Source organism: Notothenia coriiceps, unplaced genomic scaffold (assembly GCF_000735185.1).
Source record: "Notothenia coriiceps isolate Sejong01 unplaced genomic scaffold, NC01 NC01_scaffold00003769, whole genome shotgun sequence".
In the NCBI taxonomy this organism is placed as follows: Eukaryota; Metazoa; Chordata; class Actinopteri; order Perciformes; family Nototheniidae; genus Notothenia; species Notothenia coriiceps.
In genome coordinates this window covers 115,897-123,298 of record NW_011336470.1, presented here as the reverse complement: position 1 = coordinate 123,298, position 7,402 = coordinate 115,897, and positions in this window count along the sequence as shown.

The window sequence follows — 7,402 nt, the reverse complement described above, 5'->3', positions numbered from 1 at the left end:
GGACATTTGTTTTCCACTGTGCTGCATTCGAGAAACTCAGACTTTTCTGAGAGGATGCCTGAATGAACAATGAAGGTATCCTAACCAGGAGAAGCTGATCGCAGAAAATTGACTCAGTTTTTTCTTTCTCCGTCTGCTCTTTTTTCAGTTGAGTGTTGTCGCCATCATCATGAACGTAACGCGAACAGCCATGGTGGGCGACCGGATGAAAGGCCTGCTGGAGAATCACTCCGCTCACCCCAGCTTTGAGGCTCTGGCCACCCTGCAGGTCCAGTTCAACAACGTGGCTGCAGTCATCGTCTTCTTCTCATGGGTCAAGGTAGAAATTCTTAATGTTGATCCATAATTACTCCAGAGACAGAAAAGTGCTGAGGTTTTCATTTGGTGTTTTTCAGCTCATTTGATATTGCCTTTGTTTCAAACTTCTGTTGTCCTCGATATGTGAAAGATCGCTCAGTGAAATGTATTACAATGATAGTAGAATATAATACATAAAATCCAATAATATGAATGATATCCAAATATCGATTTAATAAACTACAAGTAACAAAGTATCAGGCTACATTTTAAAGTGCTTTTAAGATCAGACACACAAACAAATTAAGTGTGAAGTGTTTCACTTTTAGTGCATAAAAAGGTAAATAAAACACAGATTTTGATCATGGTATTTCAAATAGTAGAATGTGTCTGATATATATATGATGTATAAACAATTTTAGATGTAAAAATCGAAATGTAATTGGTCACTCGTTTTGTAAAAGAAAGAAAATTAAAACCTAAACAAATTACTTAACCGGAAGCTTTTAGCAGACCCCACTTTGAGGATCAGTGCCATAGTGGAAGCATAAAAAACCCAACTGTCACGACCTTAACACAAACTGGAGAACCCAAATGCACGACCCAGAGACAGTCTTGCATGTAGCAAAACATTTCTTTTAATTTCAAGCAAACAGAAAATCCCTCTTAACAGAGTAGGTATTGGATAATAGAAAAAGCGCTCACAAGGAGGAAAAAACAAGCNAATAACAGCGCTTGTAAGAACTTAAAGGTCCCCTATTATACTGTTTTTCATCAATATATTATAGGTCTCAGATATATACAAAACATGTCTCTGAAGTGTTTGGCTCCAAACACCAAACAGATCATTAACACTTCAGAGACATGTTTTGTATATATCTGAGACCTATAATATATTGATGAAAAACAGTATAATAGGGGACCTTTAAGTTCTTACAAGCGCTGTTATTGTTGTGTTTCTGTGTGTGTGTGTGTGGCCTGTGCTCTCACCAGCGGAGATCTGTGATTTGGGTCTTCCCGGGCTGTGGAGGGTCAGCAGGAGCCGGCTGTTGCTGATCTGCAGCTCCAGCCTGTGGGGCTCGGGGTTCAGCTGCACCGAGAGCAGCAGCCCGTCCGGGTTCCACGTCCTGAACTGGAAGCGGACGGAAAAACCTCCGCTGGCAGACGCCGCTGACGGGAGTGACAGGAAGCTGCTGCTGGAGCTCAGGAAGGTGCAGGCCACCAGCTGGGGCTGCGAACACGAGAAGGTCACGTTGCCCTGGAGGACAAAAGGAAAGCCAAGGGCACACATTAACACAAATCTTCAACTGCATGTTCGGGTGATTTGGTCTCATGGGAAAGCTCATTGTGACATATGGATATAATATATTGTTGATATGCACTAAAAGGGAACAGATGGTTAAAGAATCATGAGTAATCAGAAGTTGAAACCCAAGGCAAAAATATTCAAATGTAACCTTCAACAAGATAAACTGAATTATTCGTCGTCATTTTTTTAAGTTTATCATCGGCAGCAATTTATACTCCTTCAGTGAAAACATTTCAAATGAAAATGATTCAACACAGCTGGCAGAATATAATATTGTGCGGTAAACATGCTGGTTGAATGAATAGTTTGACATTTTGGGAACTATGCTTATCTGTTTCTTGCCTATAGTATTATATGGGAATATTGTTATCAATCTCATGTGTCTCATCTGTTATACACATATATATATATATACAGTATATATTATGTCACAGACAACATATCATGTGTTAGTATAGTGTTAAAAGGTATGTTGATTTTAAACCAAGGCTAGCTGTTTCCACTCGTTCCCAGTCTGTATGCTAAGCTAAGCTAACCGGCTGCTGGCTCTATTTGAACATCAAAGGAAATATGGAAATTTCCACACACACTTTTCACCTCTGCATTGATTTATTGGAGTTGACGTTGAGGTGAAAAGACCTTTCTCAAGACATAATTAATCATAAAGTGACACCCAGTGCATAACCCACTTCCTATAAAACACATTTAACAGGCAAGGACTACTGACAGTGGACCACTATAACAAACTAATGCAGGAAACCAGCATTATGGGAACATATTAACCATTTGCTCTAAAATAAACATTATGTTGTCAATGCATCATGAGGACAAACATAAACCCAAAAATATTTTTAACATTAACGTTAAAGTTAAACTTACAATATGGCATTTCTTGCAAGCTAGGGCACCCGATCAATCAATAGTGGGTGGTAGTTTTTAATTGCACTCTTGATCTCCTTATAAGGATTACTTTATTTTTCAATGTCTATGATATTATAACAGGAAGTGAAATGATCTGCAGAGGTCTCCTTTCCACTACAAATGGACTCGGTGAGTAAAGCTGGTAAAAACACTGAATGAAATGAATCAGCGGTTTCACGGTGAACACTGAGGGTTAGCTACAGCCTTAAGGCTTTTCTCAGCTTATTCCCTATGAAAAATTAAGATCCAGACGCTGATGAATACAATCTTTCCGTCTAGTATAAACATGTAATTGTATACAACCAAGGTCTAAAGAAAATTGTGTAAAATATGGCCTAAGACGGAATGAAAGCCAATTTATGATAACCATCTGCTCTGTTACCTTGATTCTAATTTTCTATCCATTGGAAAATTGCTGTTTAGATTTGAATTGGCATTTAATTACAGAATTAAACATCAAAAACTAACATAGGCAAACATATTTTTTAGAAATGTGTTTTTTGGCACTGTTATTTCTTTAAATTTGCCTATTATGTAAAACAAAAGTAAACAGAACACTTTTTTATCAATCAAACTTGATAGGCTGCATTTAGGTGTTTTTAATTGGGGTCCCCTAGGGATAGATTATATTGGTATAAGCACTAATTAATATAAAATAAAACAATGATACGAGTTAATGAGAAAGAAATTAGTTGAAAAAGTCTGGAACTAAATTGGAACCATATAATAAATCACACTGAGCCTGGTTTTCTATAGATAAGTGTTAATTACAGTTAATTATAGCTGTGTTGGAGATGTGTCCACGATCAGACACAGAAGAAAACCCAGACACTCAAAGTCTCCCTCAGCTGTCAGCAACATCACATCCATAATTTACAGGAAGAGTAGAGGGCCACACGACTTGCTTTGTCTCCTTTGTGGTGCAGCAAATCAATTACATGTAATTATAGCTTTATGTTTACCATCCAGAAAGAAGAGTTTTATCTACCTTCTAAACTAGTGGCACCAAAATGTTGAAATAGTCTTTTAAGAATGTATGGATCCAATAAAAGCGTTTAAAATAATTAGAAACCATTTTCTTGTCATTTTGCACTTTAAAGTATTTCATAAAGATTAATATCCCCTGCTATAGTATGGCAATAACAACCTTTGAATTTCATTTAATTGAAGTAGAAATTGTGGAAAGGCACAGATCCAAGATTAATTCATGACATTTATTTCCTTCAAAAAGCAATATGTTAAATCATCCAAGATAAAAAGCCTTTAAGGTCACAGTTTTCAGTGTAATTGTGTGGTGCAGAGGTCGTGTTAGGTAGATTCAGACATGTCTGCTAAGGTCAGAGTCCTATTAGTCCCGGAGCCTGCAGGGCAGCACACAGCAATCACAGCTCTTTTACTCTCAATGCGCTTCCCTCCCATCAACCTGAGGGAGATAGTCCCATTGAAATTCCATTACAGCTTTCATCATGACAGCCTCACTGCTTCTGTTGTCAGTAAAGGCTTTTTAACGCAGCAATCAGACTTTAAAGGCAGAGGGGTGTCTCAGACGAGATGTGGCGGGTGGATCTCCGGCCGACCTGTCTGATTTGTGAGGGGGGATGGACTCTTCAAATGAATCCATTCACACACTTGGAGTTAATGATATAGGCTAGTAGTTATTCTCAAAATGGATGTCGTGATTGTTTCTTAACGCCTTTTCTACCCTTACAATTTGTGACCAGAATACCTTAAATCAGACTAATCAAAAGTAGTCAAAATCAGCAGAGCCATTTTATTCCAGACAAAAACTTCTCTATAACTATTGGATGGATTGAAGTCAACCAATGTCCCTATATAACAAATACGTCAGAAACTCTTCCTCTAGCAGCAACGTGAAGTGAATATCTCTTGCTTTGAGTCAATTATCACAATAATTATTGTATGGATTGCCGTCACATTTGGTACACTTAATTACTTTAATCAATTATCCTTACTTTTGCTCCAGTGCCATATTAAACTCTTTATGGAAAGATTCCTGCATAATTAATTACATTCATGACTCTCAGAGGTGATTTTAGTTCAATGCCAATTATCAATTGTTAGCATACTAATACGCTGAACAAAAATGTCTCATATGGTTCACATTATACCTCTGAAACATCAGCTTGTTAGCATTAGCACTGTGAGCATGTTAGCATGCTGATGTTAGCATTTAGCTCAGAGGACCTCACATTATTGGCACACTGGTTAGTATGTTTTTTTTTAATGCTAAGATGAAGTTGAGTGTCTTATTTAATTGTTTACTTTATTTTTGACCAATGTTAATTTAATGTATTGCAGTTCATGTCAAATGTGTTACAATAAAAGATTAAACATGCAACATAAAATCTAATCAGTAGTAGGCCTACAAAGTTGACCCTTCTGTAATAATCTAAACAAAGGACATATTTTACTTTTATTCGTACAGCTTAAAGTTATACCTCTTCATTTAATCATAAATGCAGTTAAATCATACACTATAAATATATCAATCACTGCTCAAGGAGAAATGAACTCTTAAGTTAATGGAACATAAACTCGTATATACACCTGCCATACAGGAGACGTTTATGAATGTACATTCAAGCCACATTTATTTACGTCAGACAGCTGTCATCATTTAATCTCCGGTCATCAGTCTTAGCAGAGACTCCGGTTTGTGCTATAGCTCCGAACATTTTACTGCCAACCATTACACTCGTCCTTAAATGTCATTAAATCAGTTTCCATCCCTAGTAGAGATTCTCTGACGTGTACGAGGCCTTTCCAATGGAAAAGTGATTTCTCACATGTCTGTGCCCTTAATGCAGTAATTGTGTTCCTGTGAGAGAAGCACAAGTTGTAAACTGAGCTCAAGGACGGACTCAACCTGGATTTACAGGGGAAGCTGAAGATATTTCCCGACATGGTACAAAGCGCCTTTATCTTTTGAGAAATAGAGCGGGAAAATTGGTCAACAATCGCCTGATATTGTCTTATCACAGTTATATTGACGTTTAAGTTGCTTGTAAAAGGATATTGGTCAAAAGAAATACAAAACATGCCTTTGGGTCATTTAAAAACAAGGTCATGATAACAAATATAGAAAGCGATACTTAATAATTGCAGATTTATTGCTAGCTAAGTGCATTTATTGGGGTTTAAAAATAAAACAAAGATGACTTGAGTGTTAAGTCAGATTTTTAGATTTTTGGGCGGTGGTGGCGAAGTCGAGAGGGACTTGGCTTGGCAACTGGAAGGTCACGAGTTCAAGTCCCGGCAAGACCAAGTGCTACGAGTGCCCTGGCAAGGCACCCGTTCCCTACACTGCTCCCCGGGCGCCGTTTCAAAATGGCGCACACTGCTCCTACACACTAGGATGGGTCCAAATGAGAGAAACAATTTACCACGGGGATTAATAAAGATATCAAATTCAAAACAAAAAAAAATCAAAAATGTAGAAACCTGTATGTATTCATATTTATTTATATATGTCTGTCTCTATAAAATAACTCAAGCACTTTACAAATCGGAGATCTCACTTTTATTGTTTGTGTACAACCTTGAACTCCTTGAAAATCAATGCAATCTCACCACACTGTATCTGTGGCTTTTTCTTTTTGCCAGGTTTATGATATCGATCCCTTTATTTCCAGGTGTTATTTAATTGATAGCTCAATACATTTGGGGTTAACAATCATCTGAAAATATATTCTTTCACTTCAGGGTTTATCATTTAAGAGATATTTGAAGTCAACAATAGGTTATTTAAGTCTGTCTCTACCCTACATGCCCCAAGCTAGTTCAGAGTAAATTAATGAAAAGAGAGATCTCTTACACCATTTCTGTTGTGTACAACCTTGAACTCCTTTGAAAATCAATGCGACTCACAGCTGTGTATCTGCGGCTTGGTCTCTTTGCAGGTCTTACATTGATCCCAGTCTGTAGTAGAGGTTTTCCATGCAGCGAGGAGTTCTTTCCTACAGAAAGGTGCCAGGTTTGCCAGGAAGTGGATGCTCCAAAACTCGCTTTAAATATAAAGGGAAACAGAAGAACCCTTCAGCACAAGATGCACAGGCTGGAGCAAAAAAAACAAGTAAACAAATATAAATCAACAATCTGTATTTACTGACTGTATGATTTCAATTATTCACAGTCTTAAATACATGCACAGACATTTCTCCTGTGCTGATTCAGCAAGTGAGGAAAACAAGCCCACTCACAGGATCCCAACAAATTCAGAGCGTTCTATATGCATACAGTTGGCCTATTGTGGCTGGGGCTGTTGTTCACCGTTTGGCCATATGTTCCTTTGAGTTTCTTAACAAAAGGGAATTTTAGGCAACAGCAGCTTTGAGAAATATGTTTTTTCTTTTAGAATTGGAAAAAAACCACCCATGCCACAAAAAGCGTGTCTTAAACTAAAGTGTTTTTTTTCTATTTGATGTGTGGAAGAACTTGGCGGCCTGACACAACGCCGATTCATGCAAGCTGAGTGCGAAGCAGAACCTTATCAACCCAACATCTGCGTTGGACTACCACTAATGCTCATGTTGCTGAATGGAAGCGTAATCCGTTGCAGCCCGGGTTCCAAACCCTCTCTTGAAAGCCATCCTAAGACAAGAGGCGTTATCGCAGAGATTAATCCATTGTGAGCGTTAGCAAATAATCTTATGCTACCATGCTCAAAAAAGGTCTCAGGCTAATCAATGCATGGTTAGTTAGGAATGAGGCTCTGCAACACTAAAGTTATCTATTGCACCGTACAATCCTCTGACTTTTCTGTATCTGGCCTGCTTGCCTTAACCTGGCGGGCTGTCTAGTTGGTGTGAGTATTGTATGTTTTGTTTTATTGTTATTTATAGCATAATGTTTATA